This window comes from Mauremys mutica, chromosome 10, assembly GCF_020497125.1.
Source record: "Mauremys mutica isolate MM-2020 ecotype Southern chromosome 10, ASM2049712v1, whole genome shotgun sequence".
Taxonomy (NCBI): Eukaryota; Metazoa; Chordata; order Testudines; family Geoemydidae; genus Mauremys; species Mauremys mutica.
Genome location: NC_059081.1, coordinates 43,638,843 through 43,658,464, shown reverse-complemented (window position 1 = coordinate 43,658,464; position 19,622 = coordinate 43,638,843). Strand labels below are relative to the sequence as shown.

At 39.1% G+C, this 19,622-nt stretch overlaps 1 protein-coding gene across 1 annotated transcript in view; it reads left to right on the top strand.

The window, feature by feature from the left end:
* The window catches only part of TTN (titin), a 309,757-nt gene that overhangs the window by 152,441 nt on the left and 137,694 nt on the right, over nt 1-19,622 (top strand). The window lies entirely within an intron of this gene.

Genomic DNA, 19,622 nt, shown 5'->3' with positions numbered 1-19,622 from the left:
CAGAGACACCTGTAATCTTTAAAAATATACTAGTGGATGTGTAACACAGGTAACTTAGCACTGCAAAGAGCACCGAGCACAAAGCCATTGCCTGAATTCCCTCTGCACGTGACATGTTGAATCTGCCTGTATCCAGGTGAATTCTCAAGATGACAAATTCCAGTGAGATTTATGTGTTCCTAGTGTCTCACTGAGTTCAATTGGAGACTTTCAACTAGCTTGAGTGGGCATTAGATCTAGCCCTGCAAAGCACTGAGCATCTCATAGGGGTATTGCGTGTTCAGGCCTGAGCCATCTCCCACTTAAGTCACTCACAGTGACTCCACTGACTTCAGGGGGAGTTGGATCAGTCTTTGAGGGCACTTCATACCTACAGTAGCTCAGCACTTTGCAGGATTGTGTCCAAAAGGAGGAGGCATCATAAAAAAGAAGCTAATGTTAGCCTGATGTGATTTTCTTCCCAATCTTTTTGTTCAGAGTTCCTAGAAAATGACAAATGAAAACCATGTTCTTAAATCTGAGCCAAACCTTCCAGTAAATTAGCCACTTTTCCTTCATCCACCTAATGTTTCTCTAAAACAAATTCAACAGAGACTATAATATAAGAAAGGACTTGGCTCACCACAAAAGATTACTGCTTGACATAAATGTCTATATCCCAAACCCAAGTATACCAACTGGTCTCTCCATCTAAGACTCCACTTGACACTCACGCAGGGACACCCCCCACCCCGTGTTTATTGTATGCCCTGGTTCTCAGATATCGGTAAATTGCTACACAGTTTGGATCTTGCTACTCTTTTGGGGATAGGCAGTACTCCTAGTGCAGGTGAGACTGGGTGAATTAGACTTGCTAAATCAAGCATTCCATAGCTACACTAACCAAGGACGTTCAAATGTGCAAATACATCAATTCTGTATCTTTACTATTAATATCTTTAAAGTGACTGAAGAAGAGCCTGTCCCTGTTCCCAAAAAAGTGGAAGTCCCACCTGCTAAAGGTACATCAACTCTTAAATATCAAATGTCAATTGTTCTGCATCTCAGTGTTTCTGATTTTGTTGTTTTTGACGTATGTCCCCATTACATGTGTGTTACAGACGTCTTTTTTGACTAACCAAGTGTTTCCTTATTGTTTTGATACCTTTCCTATTTCTTAAACTACACACTGTAATATTTTTAAGTGCCTGAGAAGCCTAAGAAAGTTGTCCCACCACCAGAAGTTCCTGCTGCTCCTAAAACAGATGAAGCTCCACCAGCGAAAGGTATAAAACACTTACTAATTAAAATGATACTTCCTTACCTTGAAAGACGTGACACGGGTCTTCTCTTCTCAAGTTCTTGGTTTTAGTGTCTGTTAATAAAGATAGGAGTTTCTTATAAATCATAGTCTGATTGTTTGCATTACAACTGTGTGTTCTATATACTATTATTTGTTTTTCCTTACATAAACACTTTGGTTATTATTAAACAAAGGAAATACTGCGATGTTACATACAACATATATTCAGAATACTAGAGACCAATATTTTTAAAACTCTTCTTTCTAAAGTGCCTGAAGTTCGTAAGAAAGCTGTTCCTGAGGAGAAAGTACCTGTCCCTGTTCCTAAAAAGGCAGAGGCCCCGCCACCCAAAGGTACATCAGTTATTTGCTTCCTATAACTTGGAAAAATGTCTTTCTTTCAATTTCAATCTTTAACTTATTATCTTGTTGAATAAAATGTAGTTTATATGCTTTTAATTTTTTAGCATTACACATGTACATGTGCCTGTTTGTGTCCATTGCCAGTTGTATTCATAGTGAGATTTCTGTGTTGCTTTTTTCTCTTAGTCTGTTTAGTTCTGAAATCATTCCAATTTTCTAAAATTACACAATATTTTTAAAGTACTTAAGAAAAAACCTCCAGAAGAATGGATACCTCCTGTTGCTATTGAAATAGAAGAACCTCAATTCACCAAAGGTAAACTAATGAAAATAATATTCTCTAGATGTCTTTATCTGTTGCTTTATCTTACACGTTATGTTTGTTTGTTTGCTCGTTTACATGTTTTTCATGTAGATATTTTGTGTTTTAGTGACAGTAACATCTGTCTGGATCTTCACTATGTATAGACTATCACTTGTGTCCTTTGTACTTTTTTTGTAAATTGTTACTTAGAATCATAGAATCATAGAATCATAGAATCTCAGGGTTGGAAGGGACCTCAGGAGGTCATCTAGTCCAACCCCCTGCTCAAAGCAGGACCAAACCCAACTAAATCATCCCAGCCAGGGCTTTGTCAAGCCTGACCTTAAAAACCTCTAAGGAAGGAGATTCCACTACCTCCCTAGGTAACCCATTCCAGTTCTTCACCACCCTACTAGTGAAAAAGTTTTTCCTAATATCCAACCTAAACCTCCCCCTCTGCAACTTGAGACCATTACTCCTTGTTCTATCATCTTCTACCACTGAGAACAGTCTAGATCCATCCTCTTTGGAACCCCCTTTCAGGTAGTTGAAAGCAGCTATCAAATCCCCCCTCATTCTTCTCTTCTGCAGACTAAACAAGCCCAGTTCCCTCAGCCTCTCCTCATAAGTCATGTGCTCCAGCCCCCTAATCATTTTTGTTGCCCTCCGCTGGACTCTCTCCAATTTATCCACATCCTTCTTGTAGTGTGGGGCCCAAAACTGGACACAGTACTCCAAATGAGGCCTCACCAGTGCTGAGTAGAGGGGGATGATCACATCCCTTGATCTGCTGGAAATGCCCCTACTTATACAATCCAAAATGCCATTAGCCTTCTTGGCAACAAGGGCACACTGTTGACTCATATTCAGCTTTTCGTCCACCGTAACCCCTAGGTCCTTTTCTGCAGAACTGCTACCCAGCCATTCGGTCCCTAGTCTGTAGCAGTGCATGGGATTCTTCCGTCCTAAGTGCAGGACTCTGCACTTGTCCTTGTTGAACCTCATCATATTTCTTTTGGCCCAATCCTCTAATTTGTCTAGGTCCCTCTGTATCCTATCCCTACCCTCCAGCGTATCAACAACTCCTCCCAGTTTAGTGTCATCTGCAAACTTGCTAAGGGTGCAGTCCACACCATCCTCCAGATCGTTAATGAAGATATTGAACAAAACCGGCCCCAGCACCGACCCTTGGGGCACTCCACTTGATACCGGCTGCCATCTAGACATGGAACCATTGATCACTACCCGTTGAGCCCGACCATCTAGCCAGTTTTCTATCCACCTTACCGTCCATTCATCCAGCCCAGACTTCTTTAACTTGCTGGCAAGAATACTGTGGGAGACTGTATCAAAAGCTTTGCTAAAATCCAGAAATAGTACATCCACTGCTTTCCCCTCATCCACAGAGCCGGTTATCTCGTCATAGAAGGCAATTAGGTTAGTCAGGCATGACTTGCCCTTGGTGAATCCATGCTGACTGTTCCTGATCACTTTCCCCTCCTTTAAGTGGTTCAGGATTGATTCCTTGAGGACCTGTTCCATGATTTTTCCAGGGACTGAGGTGAGACTGACTGGCCTGTAGTTCCCTGGATCTTCCTTCTTCCCTTTTTTAAAGATGGGCACTACATTAGCTTTTTTCCAGTCATCCGGGACCTCCCCCGATCGCCATGATTTTTCAAAGATAATGGCCAATGGCTCTGCAATCTCATCGGCCAACTCCTTTAGCACCCTCGGATGCAGCGCATCCGGCCCCATGGACTTGTGCTCGTCCAGCTTTCCTAAATAGCCCCGAACTACTTCTTTCTCCACAGAGAGCTGGTCACCTCCTCCCCATACCGTGCTGCAGAGTGCAGCTGTCTGGGAGCTGACCTTGTCTGTGAAGACAGAGGCAAAAAAAGCATTGAGTACACTAGCTTTCTCCACATCCTCTGTCACTAGGTTCCCTCCCTCATTCAGCAAGGGGCCCACACTTTCCTTGACTTTCTTCCTGTTGCTAACATACCTAAAGAAACCCTTCTTGTTACTCCTAACATCTCCGGCTAGCTGCAACTCCAAGTGTGATTTGGCCTTCCTGATTTCACACCTGCATGCCTGAACAATACTTTTATACTCCTCCCTGGTTATTTGTCCAATCTTCCACTTCTTGTAAGCTGTTCTTTTGTGTTTAAGACGAGCAAGGATTTCACTGTTAAGCCAAGCTGGTCGCCTGCCATATTTACTTCTCTTCCTACACATCGGGATGGTTTGTTCCTGCAACCTCAATAAGGTTTCTTTGAAATACAGCCAGCTTTCCTCGACTCCTTTCCCCGTCATGTTATTCTCCCAGGGGACCTTGCCCATCAGTTCCCTGAGGGAGTCAAAGTCTGCTTTTCTGAAGTCCAGGGTCTCTGTTCTACTGCTTTCCCTTTTTCCTTGTGTCAGGATCCTGAACTCGACCATCTCATGGTCACTGCCCCCCAGGTTCCCATCCACTATTGCTTCCTCTACTATTTCTTCCCTGTTTGTGAGCAGCAGGTCAAGAAGAGCTTTTCCCCTAGTTGGTTCCTCCAGCACTTGCACCAGGAAATTGTCCCCTACACTTTCCAGAAACTTCCTGGATTTCCTGTGCACTGCTGTATTGCTCTCCCAGCAGATATCAGGGTGATTAAAGTCACCCATGAGAACCAGGGCCTGTGATCTAGCAACTTCTGTTAGTTGCTGGAAGAAAGCCTCGTCCACCTCATCCCCCTGGTCCGGTGGTCTGTAGCAGACTCCCACCACGACATTACCCTTGTTGTTCATACTTCTAAATTTAATCCAGAGACACTCAGGTTTTTCTGCAGTTTCATACTGGAGCTCTGAGCAGTCATACTGCTCTCTTACGTACAACGCAACTCCCCCACCTTTTCTGCCCTGCCTATCCTTCCTGAACAGTTTATATCCATCCATGACAGTACTCCAATCATGTGAGTTATCCCACCAAGTCTCTGTTATTCCAATTACATCATAATTCCCTGACTGTGCCAGGACTTCTAGTTCTCCCTGCTTGTTCCCCAGGCTTCTTGCATTAGTGTATAGGCATTTAAGATAACCCGCTGATTGTCCCGCTTTCTTGGTCTGAGACAGGAGTCCTCCCATCTTGTAATCTCCTGCTTGTGCTTCCTCCCGGTATCCCACATCCCCACTTACCTCGGGGCTTTGGTCTCCTTCCCCCGGTGAACCTAGTTTAAAGCCCTCCTCACTAGGTTAGCCAGCCTGCTTGCAAAGATGCTCTTCCCTCTCTTCGTGAGGTGGAGCCCATCTCTGCCTAGCAATCCTTCTTCTTGGAAGACCATCCCATTGTCAAAGAATCCAAACCCTTCTCTCCGACACCATCTGCGTAGCCATTCGTTGATTTCCACGATTCGACGGTCTCTACCCTGGCCTTTTCCTACTTCTTCTTTTACTCTCTCATTTTTGTATTCAGTGAAATTTCATGTATATTTTCTTTCAACAAAAATCGATTAAGATTAAAAAGATTTATTTCTAGCTGCTTATTATTAAAGTTCATTCCAAATATTACAATTAAAAATTCCTACATTTAATATTTTTAAAGTGACCGAAGTACACAGGAAAATTATCACCCAAGAAAAAGTAGCTATCTCTGAAAAGGAGGAGGCTCCACCAAAAAGAGGTACATTGCCTTTTGAAACTATGCAACAGATGTTTGTCTGTTACTAATGTCTTGTATCTATAACTGTTTAATTACATTGCATAAAATGTAGATTTTGGTGCATGTTTCCTTATTTAACTTACAAAAATGTCAGGTCTCCGTACTTGTATTTTTGTTGCCTGGTTGTTTTTACTGTTTGTGTGTAATTCAAATCTCCAAAAAGTAAAAAATCTCTTTAAAGTGCCAGAAGTTCCCAAGAAAGCTGTGCCAGAAGAGAAAGTACCCGTTCCAGTCCACAAAAAAGTGGTGGCTCCACCGGCTAAAGGTAAATCAGCTCTTTTCTGGTGATACAGGAGGCTTCTACATATCAGAAATCAGTGGGAACCAGCAGGCCTTGAACCTGTGAATGGTCTGATTAAAATAAAATAAACAGTTTATACTGATTTGGTTATAAATTAAAAGGAATTTTGGTTTTTGCTCTGCAAAAAATGTAGAAAATTATGTAAAACAGTTTCTCCCCTGCATTTCTTGTGTATTCAAAACTGTTATTAGTTGCAGTAGTTGTTTTGGGGACACACTGATTTTGATAAACTGAGCACCATTCATATGCAGAAGCTCACTGTCTCTTCTCTTAAAAAAAGTGTCAATGACTTTTCACCTCACCAGCATTTTTATTTAAAAGATGCCTTTGTGTCCTTAATTTCTGTCATTTTCTGATGGTCTTAAAAAACTCTCTTTTATCTTTTTTGTGTGAAATTTTGTAGTTAAATTACATGTGCTGGAAGGTGCCAGCAACACTGAACAATCTTGCAATTAAATTCTAGAGCCTTTAATATGTCATGTAAATATCTTTTAGTCATTCTTTTTATGTGTAAATGTCTCTTTTTCTGTTTTTTTTCATGCTTTTATTAATATTATTGCTGTTACTCAAACAGCACAATAATTTAAAATGTCTGAAATTCATAGGGAGCTTACAAGCACTTCGTCGGGTATTCACCCACAAAAGCTCATGCTCCAATGCTGTTAGTCTATAAGGTGCCACAGGACTCTTTGCTGCTTTTACAGATCCAGACTAACATGGCTACCCCTCTGATTCAGAAAGTATAAATTCCACAAGCCAAATGCACATCCAGCTATTTGTGCACTAAAATTTAAGTTAACCTGTTGTCTTTGTTAACTTAAATTCATGTTTGCTTGTTGTTTGGTTTGAAGTCCATATCTATTTTTAAACATAAAAGCTTACTTTGTAAATGTGCATTTCTTTTGTACTTGTTCATCCATAATTCTTTAACATGAGCATCAAATTAATAGAGAACGTCTGAATTTTGCAATTTAGTATTCTTACAATTGCTATTTTTAAAGTACCGGAAGTTCCAAAGACAGTTGTCACAGAAGAAAGAGTATCCATTGCTGTTCCAAAAAGAAAAGCAGCTCCACGAGCAAAAGGTACCCACATCCATGGATTAGATTATAAAAGAAATATTCTCACTGCCTGGCTGTTGGTCATCCAGTCTGACTGCCATATTGCCACAGTAAATTCTCTTGAATTCTGACATTCCACCAAAATCCCAGGAACCTTAAAGGGTACAGGGGCAGTAGTAGGGATGTATTTGCCTCAAATTTATCTGGTGTCAGAGGTGGCAGAAAAGCAATTAAAATGTCATATTTCTGTAACAACCACATTGAGTGGATAGGGAATATATATCCTCTACCCCAAATATTGTTTCAGAGAACAATACTAAAACTAGGCTTTATCTTTAATGTAGCAACAGTGGAAGAGCATTGGGCTTTGTCAGAGGAAATGTCCATCTCTCTGCACACAGAGGAGGAGGTTTCATACACAGGTATGAACTAAACTAAAAGAGTTTTAGGCCTGAATGAAATCTTTTAGTTTTGCCGCCATCTTTTTTTTAATCTATTTTGTTTTGCAAGCAAAACTCAGGATTTAAAGCTGAGTGTAGATTAAAGCTTTGTATTACACCTGGGGCAGGCCAATGTTTTTCCTGAAAGGGAAGCTCTTTGAATTTCTCTGCTCTCAAAAGCCTTAAATCTTCCATCATGACTTCTTTTTGTTTTCCTGGGGGAAGCTTAATAATTTAATTAGCTCCTGTCTTGGATGCAACCAGTGTGCTGCCTGTCTCTCTCTGCCCTGTGAGGGGAAGCTGCCTGGCCAAGTCCCTACTAAATATACAAGTGCTCTCCTCTTCTGGGTGGTCTGTCCTCCTTTCCCCCTCTCCTAAGGAAAGGCAGCGCATCCCAAAGTAGTGATAAAGGAAAGGCTCCTCTGACCCTTCCTCTGCTGCCCTGTCAGCACTTCAACTAGAGTGCTCCAAGCTATTGAGAAACCCCACTGTTGAGCATTCTGGGTGTTTCAGCCCTGGGGTGATTTAAAAGGTTTGTAGAGCCACAGCAGTAAGACTTGGTCTCACAGCAGTAGTATAAGTGGTAGGATGGGCAGGACACCAGCACTGGGAGTTGTGAGAAGAGGAGAATTGCAGGAGAAGGCACCTTGCTGGCCTCCCAAATAACAGGATGGGGGAGAAGACCAGCCCAACAGCCTGGAGAAGAGCCTGTGAAGGGAGAGTGAGCCAGCTGTCCCCAGAGAGAGAAGAAGTCAAGGACTGCAAAAGGCAAAATAGAAGTGCAGCGAGTGGCACAGAGCTTTCTTGGGCAGCAGAGTCTCCTGGCCAGGACAATTTGGTCTGAATGTGTCTTCTTTTGTAACCAAGCCAATGAAAGTTGCCAGGCTCAATCAATTTCATCTTGAGTTTATGAGTTCAGACTTACATGACACTTAAGATTAAACTTTGGGGCTCTGGAAATTTATGCACCAGCTCTGCCAGAAAGTTATAAAGAAACTGGGCATATTTCACACAGCCCTAAAAAAATACCCAGTACTGTGTCAAAAAGAGAAGAAGGTCCACCAACAAAGTGTCTACTTTCTCCTGGATGAATCTGCAAAACTGAACATAACCTACATAATAAGCTTTTTGGAGTCTTTACAGTTAAAATCATGTCATTTTCCAGATGTGGACAGGGGTTGCTTCTAATTTACTCAAGCACAGGATCACTGCCTACTTCCATCTGTGCAAGTGGCTTCTTTGTACCCACTCTCCCATCTTATGCTAGGACGATGGGGTTGGAATGTTTATCTGTTCTGTACAAATTCTTGTCTCAAGTGACTGTCAGAGGGCTCTTGCTGTATTTACTGGAGAATCTCAAAGAGAGCCACAGAGCCACATTTGTGTGAAGGACTCTGCTCTCCTCATATGGAAAGGGACAGTCACTGAGGTCACAGAGGGGCTCAATTTTCTCAGAATTTGATTGGAATGTGTAGAAATGCACTGTTGGCAGAAATGGGTACAACATATGTATATGTTGAGATATGTTATGTCTTTTTGTTGTTTTAGTATAAAACTGTTGTTTAATGTTTCCATAGTACCTTGTCAGTCTGCACAGTTGCCTTGGCAATATGTGAGCCACGTATATGTTAGATGCCCTTTTTTATATATCTTTCTTCTTGCCTCTAGTGTTTGTGCTTCTGTATGTTGTTTTTTAAAGTTCTTAAGTGTAAATATTCTGTATCTTTAAAGTGCCTGACGTTCCTGAGAAAGTAGTCATAGAAGAAAAATTACCGATTTCTATTACTAAAAAAGTGAAGAAGCCACCAGCTAAAGGTACATTGTATATAGTATTAGATTCTATAATATAGTTCTAAAGTATTAGAACATATGTTCTTTGTATGTCAGTGCTGTAAATGTGCTGTGAATTCTGCCTTGTGTTTTTACGGAACATTCTTGATTTGATTTAGATCTTACATTACAATGCTTCATAGCTTTATAGTTCTGTTCATGAGTATTTTTATGATGACTTTTAAAATTCTTTAAATTGATATCTTTTTAAAGTGCCTGAAGAACGTAAGACAGTTGTCCAAAAAGAAAAAGTATATGTTGAAGTTCCCCAGTATGAAGAGGAAGAAGAAGAGGTCACCCACTATGAAGAAGAGGTCACCCACTATGAGGAGGAAGAGGAAGTTATCCACTATGAAGAGGAAGTCACCCACTATGAGGAGGAGGCTGTTACCCAATATGAAGAGGAAGTTCCTCAATACGAGGAGGAGGAGGAGGAGGAAGAAGTTCCCCAGTATGAAGAAGAGGCTCCCCCACCAGTGAAAGGTATAATGAAATTTTGGGATATAATCATACAGAACTCTTCTGTTTTGCAAATATGATTTTCTTTTAATTACTCCAGTACCTTATTTTAACTTTGTTATGATAATTAATTATTGGTGTGTGTTTCAATGTATGTTGCATGTTTGAATGCTTACTGTTCATTACAATTTTTGTAACTATAATCAGCGTTCCATGTTGTAAATAAGCAATTGGTAGCATAAGGGAGTCTGTGTAATCAGATAAGCAATTAATGTTACAGTCAGTTTTATCTCATGCTGGTTTGGGACCTTATCTTGTTATCAGTCCATATTTTAAATTCCCGTTGACTTAGTTCAAGTTCCATAATCACAAGAAAAGGCATTTGTAGCCCAGTGATGGGAGGGCTAAGTGAACAAAAGTGCCTACGTGATTTAGGAACACAAATCCCATTCACTTTCACTGTGGTGCTTTGGAAAATCCTAAATCATCAGTGGGATTTTTTTTTAACATCACAGAAGCCAGAAATGGAAAGGGCTGATTAGATTATCCAGTCCATCTCTCAGAGTTTTTAAATATTTTCATAGGGAGAACAGTTGGTGAGTATGCTTAGAAGTCTCCATCACCCTTGCATATTAATCTCCACTGATAGGGTAATCAGGTCAACCTTCAAACGAGAGGGAACTCTTCAGCAAAATGTTGTATTGTAAGAATATGTCTATTTGTTGATTCTGAAACAGTTCTCAGGAAATGTTAGGATTCAACTAATCTCCCAATCCTAATATTAAAAAAAAAAAAGTTTCAAACTGTCCTTTTTTGACACTTTCAAAACAAAAAAATTTCAGTGTTTGGTTTGAAACAACTTTTTAAAAGATGTTAGTTAATTTATACTAAACATTTTATTTTTAAAATGTTGAAATTGACAATAAGCATTGTAATCAACCTAATCCATCTCTTTAAAATTGTTGGTTCATCAACATTTTTGAGATTTCAACTTTTTTCCCTAATTTGGGGATGGGATATTTTTAAAAATCTCAAAATTCCTTGTAGGACAGAAAAACCTTTCCCCATCCAGCTCTATGTCCAACACCTCACATCATAACACAAAGACAAAGGGTAAAATCTAGAACTGCCTGTGTGATTTAGGAGAAGTCCAAATTTCAAAAGGAAGTTAAGGACTTATCAAAATTTTTGTTTTATATTTTCCCCTTAGTGGCTCCACCCTAGAGGTGAATTTAGGATTTACTTTCAGCTAATACAGAGTTTCTCAAACAGGGGTCGCCACTTCTGTAGGGAAAGTCCCTGGCGGGCCGGGCCACTGTGTTTACCTGCCCCATCTGCAGGTCTGGCCAATCGCGGCTCCCACTGGCCGCGGATCACTGCTCCGGGCCAATGGGACATTAAGATAAATTTGCCTTGTCAGATCAATGGCCCAGTAAGAACTGCAGGATTTGGCTCATTACAAATAAACACATCCCTTTATAGTGCTGTTTCCTGTCTTTTAATATTAAATTGATGTTGAGTGGTACCTGTTTGTGCTGGAGTAACTTTCTTGCACTACAATTGAGTTCTTGTACTTTATGTTCCTGTTGTTTTGTAAGTAAATTCCTAAAACAAAAATGGTATTTTTAAAGTGCCTGAGGTGCCCAAGAGACCTATCCCAGAGGAAAAAGTACCTGTTCCCAAGAGAAAAGAAGCTCCTCCAGTGAAAGGTACATCACCTCTTCTCTGAAGTTATCAAACTTTGTTTAGTATTTAATTAACTTTACTATTATTTGAATATTTGCTGCATAGTTTAGCCATGTTGGTTCTAGGATATTAGAGAGATGAGGTGGGTGAGGTAATATCTTTTACTCGACCAACTTCTGCTGGTGAAAGAGACAAGCTTTTTTGCTTACACGAGCTCTTCTTCAAGTCTGGGAAAGGTACTCAGTGTGTCACAGCTAAATATAAGGTAGAACATAAGGCGTTGAGCATAAGGAGTTAACACATGTTGCAAGACACCATTCAAGGATATAGGGGCAGTTAGCATCTCTGCAGTCATAGGACAAAGGAGGGTTAGCGGGTTACAAATTGTTGTAATGAGCCATAAATCAAGTGTCTTTATTGAGTCCATGATTTTTAGTGTCTAGTAAAGTTATGAATTTAATCTCCCAAGCTCATGTCTTGAAGATGTTGCACAGGTTTACTTTGAGGATGAGGACTGAGAGGTCAGATATGAAGTGATTTGAAAAGTGTTTACCCAGGGGTGATAGGGTGTTTTTGTTGTATGTTTGATATAAACATTTATTACCTTGTTCTTTGGGAGGCATATCTTCATTTGAAATCTTTGTGAACATGTCTTTTTGCTTTTCTGTTTGGAATGGTATGTGTGAGGTATTCTCAATCAAAATAATGTTTTAAAGTGCCAGAGATGCCAAAGAAACCTGTGCCAGAAGAAAAAGTACCAGTTCCTGTGCCGAAAAGAAAGGAAGCTCCACCAGCCAAAGGTACAACAGTGTATGATTCAATGTGTACATCACAATCTTTCATTCTTTACTCACCTTTTCATCATTCCATGCATCATGATGAGAAAGATATTTCTGTTCTTGAGAATTGTTATTCTGTGGTCTTATGTTTCATGTCACTGTTCTGTATCTTATGGTTCAAAAATGAAATTCTCAAAGTACAATAATATCTTTAAAGTGCCTGAAGTGCCACAGAAAGCTGTTCCAGAAGAGAAAGTGCCTGTTCCAGTGCCTAAAAAAGTGGAGGCTCCGCCAGCGAAAGGTACATCAGTTTGTGATGCATCCAAGCAATTCTTTCATTGGTTGCTCACATATGGAGCATTACAAGTAAGGGGTCTGATCCTGTTCCAAAAGAACTCAATAGCAAATCTGCTCATTGATTTCAGTGGGTTCAGGATCAAGCCCACACTGTGAATGTTTCTATAATGGAGCGTTTAGAAAACTGGTTTTTGCTTTACACATTTGTACCCTGTTTTATGTTGTCTTTCTATTTTGGAGCATTGGAAAGGATAACAATGATTCATAAATCAAAATAATATTTCTTAAAGTGCCTGCTGTCCCAAAAAAAGCTGTTCCTGAAGAGAAAGTTCCTGTTGCTGTGCCTAAAAAACCAGAACCCATCCCTGTACCTAAAAAACCAGAACCCGTCCCTGCACCTAAAAAACCAGAACCTCCACCACCTAAAGGTATATCACCTTCTAAGGGAGACTATTTATATATATTCAAAGTTTGTGTGTGTATAGACTTACTGTATATGTGTGTATATATATGTGTGTTTGTATAATATAAAACTTTTTGTTCCATTGAATCTTTCACATCCAAATAAATTTAAGGCACATTTGTGTAATTCCCTCCTTATATGTTGTTTTAAGTGTTTGCTGTCTTCTGTTTTCTGTTTCTGATGTTGTACTAACAATTACATTTGTTAAAACAAAATATCTTTAAAGTGTCTGAGGTGCCCAAGAAAGATGTCTCAGAAGAAAAAGTACCTGTTGCTGTTCCTAAAGTAAAGAAAGCTCCACCAGCTAAAGGTACATAATTTTGGGGTATATGGAAGTGAGTGTTCTGTCATTTGGACATTGACATTTCAGTGGAATTTGGTTATCACAATTTAGATCCTTATTTCCATACCCCAGTGTTAATTGTTAAGGAATAGTAGGGCTCACACAGGGCTTGATCCTGCAGCATTGAAATCAATGGGAGCTTTGGCACTGACTTCAATTGACTCAGAATCAGACTTTTAATGATCAGCTGGTTTCCAATTATAATGATCTGCCAAGAACAAAACTAAGAGCCTTGTTGTATGCTAATCAAAGCAGCAGTGCCCTGCACATAGTGTCTGTGTGGCATAATGTGTCTTTTAAACAAAATATCTGGTAGAATTCTCTTAGATTTTCCCTTGGGCAAGGATGTGATATGATCTCTGTGTCCTGAAGAATCTCCCATACTTAGCCTGAGAGATCTGCAGTATATTCTAAAATCTCACAGCATGCACAGCCAAATCTGCTACAGAAAAAGGGTACAAACACATCTGACTGGGTAACAAGAACTCAAATCCTAACTGTGCAAAAGCAGAAATGAAGACAACTGAGTATAGACAGCATCCAATGATGTTGAACAATTTATGCCCATTCAGCAGACTGGTTTAAAACTAAACTAGAAAGCAAACACACTGGTAGCTCTTAGTATGCAAAATAAGATGCCAAAGGGGTTTCTATGTCCTCCCTTTTTGTAATATGTATTGCTAATAGTGTTTGATTGGTAATGATGTGTCGTAGATAACTATCAGCAGGAAACTTGCCCAAGCTGTTCCTTACAACCCAATTCCACTGTAACATTACTATGAAATACACATACAGAATATTCTTTGTATCAGTGATTATTATTGTGCAAGTTTGTATCCTTGTGTTTTATGTTGTTTTTCTTTCTGATGTTGTTTGAAAATGAAATTCTTAAAATGAAATAATATCTTTAAGTGCCCGAGGTGCCAAAGAAACCTGTCCCAGAAGAAAAAATATCTGTAGCCATTCCTAAAAAAATGGAGCCTCCGCCAGCAGAAGGTACATATATTAATTGCAAGGCAAATAAGCAGTGTTATTATTCCCTTACATTTTCAATAACCGCATTAACATCCAATCTGAGGCTGAGCCTGCATCCACTGAAGTTTTGAAATTGACTTCACGGGGATTAGGCTTTACAAGATACAGTTGTAATTTTGTCCCATGCATTTGTATTCTTGTGTCTGTGTTGTTCTTCTGTTTCTGATGTATACAATTTCTCAAATTGCTAACATAAGAAAACATCTGCAAAGCGTTTGAGTTGCCTGAAAAATCTGTCCCTATAGAGAAAGGGTCTGTTGTTTGTAACCTGATTCCACCTTAAAAACACTCACAGTATGTTCTTTAGCTCAGTTCTTGCTTTCTTTGTGTCCTGGCATTTTATGCCCTCTTTCTTTTTCTGGTGTTGCTTGAAAATGAAATTTTAAAAATCAAATGTCTTTTAAAGTGCCAGAGGTGCCTAAGAAACCTGTCCCTGAAGAGAAAGTGCCTGTTCCTAAAAAGGTTGAGGCTCCAACAGTCAAAGGTACAGTAGCTTAAAAATGAAACTATGAACACTGGCACTAATTAATGTGTATTATTCAACTTCTTATACAAAGCATTTTAATATATGTGCCTTGTGTTACTTCTGTGTTTTGGTATTTGTTTGTAGATTTATAGTTCTGTTGTTTGTAAATTTATGTGTTTGGACATTGTTTTTGATATTGTGTAACAAGAATTCTAAAACCAGATAATGTCTTTAAAGTGCCTAAGGTGTCTAAGAAAGTTATTCCTGAAGAGAAGATACCTGTTGCTCCTCCTAAAAAAGTGGAGCCTCCAGCTGTGAAAGGTACATGCACCCTTGACAGCTATCATATGTGTTAAAATTGTTGATCTTATTCTAACACCAGCATTTTCTGAATGTTCTGTCAAATTTCTGTGTATTCTTGTCTCAAAGATTAATTGTTGCACTACAAAATCGTGAGACTGTTTTGTGTTGCTTTCTTATTTGTTTTGCTTTGTTAAACCATTTAAAATTTCTAAAAGAAAACCATATCTTTAAAGTCCCTGAGGTACGTAAGAGATCTGTTCCTGAAGAAAAAGTGCCAGCTGCTGTTCCTAAACCAAAGGAAGTTCCTCCAGCCAAAGGTAGAGACACGCCTTACTGAATTTCTTCAAAAGATCTATTGCTCTTACTTGTTTCTAAAATATTTTGGAATGTAATCACTTTTCATAGAATCTCTCTTCCTTTTTACAAAAACTTCTTGTTGTATTTATAAGATGTGGTTTTTTGTTGACTCTTTTTGTCTTACTCTGTATAAGTCATTTCCAATACTTTAAAGGTAGTAACAGTAATAATACTATCTCCAAAGTTCCTGCGGTACCTAAGAAACCCACCCAGGAAGAGAGAGTGCCTGTTCCTGCTGCTCCCCCTGTTCCTGCAGGGAAGGAGTACAAATATGAGTATGAGGAGTATGAGAAGTATGAGACCTATGAGGCTATAGAAGAGTTTGAGGTTCCAGAGCCTGAAGAGATCTATGAGGAGGTTCCGGAGCCTGAAGAGATCTATGAGGAGGTTCCGGAGCCTGAAGAGATCTATGAGGAGGTTCTGGAGCCTGAAGAGATTGAGGAGTATGAGGAGGTTCCTGAGCCTGAAGAGGTCTATGAGAAATATGAGGAGGTTCAGGTGATTGAAGAAGTCTATGAGAAGCATGAGGAAGTTAAGAAGACTGAAGAGGCGTACGAGGCCACACCAGCTATAGGTACACCAAATCATGATTTTTCATTGTTAACTCTGTATGTCAAGTTTCCCCCTCATGCTCAGTCCTCCTTTCAGTGCTCAAGTCTGTGTTTTTTGTCTTCAGTCCTCCTTTCCGTGTCTGTAGTTAGTGGTGATAATCAACTTGAGGGCCATTTCCCCTCCCGCACCTCAGAAAACCTATTTGGGGGTAGGATGAGAAGACTCCCACTGAGCCTTCAAAAGCAAAGACAACTTCATTTCACTGTGACTAGAGCAATTTGCACATTGCATAAATGGCTGCCTTATGATGCAATTCAACTATGGTCTACATTCAGTATAATTATGGGTGGCAGCACTATTTCCTTTTAAGAAACATTTTGCCCCACAATAATTTTCAACCATAGAGCAGCTAAAACTTAGTTAGGACCTTTCTTCCCATCATTATAATTTGAAATTCCCCATACCAACCAGATGGTGCTTTGACAATGATCATTCCCCACCCTGCTGAAAAAGGATCTTCCTCAGTTTTCAGTTGCTCACATAATGTTGAGCACAGTAATTGTTCTCATCTATATTTGTGTGTGTGATAAGGATGTGGTTCTACAAATATGTGATCTTTGCTCTTCATGTCTTACATTGATCCTACATCTTTGCAAGTAACTTAAAAAAATCCCTAATAAAATGTCTTTAAAGTGCCTGAAGTGCCTAAGAGAGCTGTGCCAGAAGAAAAAGTACCTGTTGCTGTTCCTAAAAAAGAAGCTCCACCAGCTAAAGGTACATCAGCTACTGGATAAATTTAAAACTGAACCCTCTGTCTCCCCAGAATCCCAACTTCCAGTAATGAAGGTCCCTCCTATTATTTGACCATTAAGACTGGAGTTTTTATTTGCCAATTGAGTCAAAATTAGGATTAAGATACAAAATCAACAATATTTCTTTTAAAACACAAAGTCCTGCAGATCCTTTCTCAGAAGGCAATTTTCCTCTGGATCCTTGTATGACATATAAGGAATGGAAAGGTAGGGAATTTATTCAAACAAGGGCCCACCCCTCTATTCCTTGCTGATGAATAACCTCAAATGTTTTAAGCCTTTTTTTCACCCTCCCCTCCTCATGTTAAATGAATGAACAGTTTCTACCCATATCTTCAAAAACAGTGAGGATCTTTCTCAATTATAGCTATAATTCTAGGGGGGAAGCCTGGCCCCACTGAAGTCAATGGGAACAGGATTTCACTCCTAGTCTGTTCCCTATATCATGCTCTACTAATACAGTAGAAGGCCATGGGTAGTACTGCCATTGGCAAGGTAGCATACTTTCTGATGTAGGCCAGAGCTCTATATTGTTCTCACTATAGGGCCATATTTGCACAAAACACCCTTTGTGCCAAATATGCTAGTCCTTACTCATACAAATTATCCTACTGAAAGTCAGTGAGAGGAATTTTTGGATAAGGATTTAGGCCTTGATCCAGCTTTCACTGAAGTCACTGAGAATCTCTCAATTAACTTTAATGGGGCCAAATTGAGGCCAAAACTAGAGTGTAGGATTTACCTCCTAAAGTTGAATGGGAGTTTTGCTTGCATATCAATAGCAGGATACGGCTTCTTAGTTCATGCAATATTTCATAATCTGTCTAAAAGGACTATTTAAAAGTCCATCCCAATCTGAAATTAATCCAATAAGGAGTTAGTCATGTGTATTTAAAGGAGATTGAACACACCAAGAATCAGGAAGCACAGGCATGGCCAGCTAGCTCACAAGTTAATAAAAGTGACGTAGGATGCTGTGTGCTTGTGTTCTTTTAATTTCTGTGATATTTTCTGTTGAATTAAAGTTTTATGTTTGGTTTCTTGTGTCACTTTTATTCTTAAATAATATAAATATTGCAAAATTCCTAAAAGAAAGCTATATCTTTAAAGTTCCTGCACTGCGTAAGAAACCAGTCCCAGAAGAAAAAGTACCTGTCGCTGTTCCTAAAAAAGAAGTGGCTCCCCCAGCTAAAGGTACCTTTATTCTTTGTTGCCATTACGAAACAATGAACTCTTACTTAAGTCTTTGATCTTCATTGTTTGTTGCGTAAGACAGGAATATACTCTGTCTCAGTGATTATTTGTTTGTCCTAATTAAGTATGATCCTGTGTCTTACGTTGTCTTTCTGTTCGTAATGACTTATGAAGTTGTATATGTAAGATTCCTAAAAAAAATACTATATCTTTAAAGTGCCTGAAGTACATAAGAGATCTGTACAGGAAGAGAAAGTAACTTTGGCTGTTCCTAAAAGGAAGGAGCCTCCACCAGCTAAAGGTACATGAAAACTATAGTTAGACCTATTCTTCTCTCATATCTTCATCAGCATGAATGTCCTGCAAGAAGCATTTAATTCTCGCTTGTTTGACAAGCGTGTCTTTCTGGGCTTTGCTCTTCTTTTTTCTGACTTCCTCTAAGTAACTTTAAAAGTTCTAAAAGTTAAAAAATGTCTTTAAAGTGCCTGCCGTACCCAAGAGATCTGTCCTTGAAGAAAAACTACCCACTCCTATTCCTGAAATACAAGTTCCACCATTGAAAGGTAGAGGAACCTTTGACTGGAATTTTATGGAAAGACTTCATCTTTATCTCACTCCTAACTAACAGCCGTTAAAGTGTAATTGATGTTCTTTGCGATATAGCCAAGGTCCCTAGTATCCTGCAGCACCTTCGATTCTGTAAGAGGAGTAAGAAATTCTGAGTCAAACACTTCACTTGCGTCACACAAGTGAACTGGAAAGTAACTGCACTTTACTCTCTTGAAATTAAGGGGAAAGGAGTCCCCCACTTTTTAGTTCTAGAGTTATATTAGGCCCTGAACTTTTTAGTGCTAGAAGTATATAAGTGAATTTTGTTTAAATTTGTTTAAACTGAAAATGTTAGAGAATAACTTATACACATTATTTGTAAAGAAGGCTTTTAAATATGTTTTAAAAACTGGTTGTGCCACAGATATCAAGTTGAAATAATTCAAGGTAGTCCCTTGTATCTCGGGAAGAAAGGAGGGCAAATACAAATGGAAAAGAGTGAATGGAATCTATTCCATGTTGGACCACACTTCAAATCATTCAAATCTGTGGTATTAACTCTGTAATTGAATAATGACAGCTCCTACAGAACTGCAGAGTACTGGAGACTTTGGCAGTACTTTTTTATTAGTTGTTCTTTGTTGTCTTTTTCTTTAATAAATAATAATAAATAAATAATATATTTAAAGTGCCTGAGGTTCCTGAAAGAGTTGTCCCTGAAGAAAAAGTACCAACTATTATTCCTAGAAAAGAGGAAGTTCCTCCATATGAAGGTACATCAACTCTTCACTGGAGTTACAAAGCAACAAACTGCAGAGAATTAGTCAATCAGCTTCATGGTGCAGTCTGTTTTCAATATAATTAGAGGGACACCGTAAAATTTAAATTTAAAGAAAAATGATTTACAGTTAGTTTCAGATACATCCCCATCACCGTTCTTGAGTCTCTATGCCTTTTTGTTTCCAATCATATTTTTCTATTTTTAAAATATTTTTCTCTCCCATGTTACTTTCTGGGAAAGACCCACAAATAAATAGGCTCGGGTTCTGATTCAG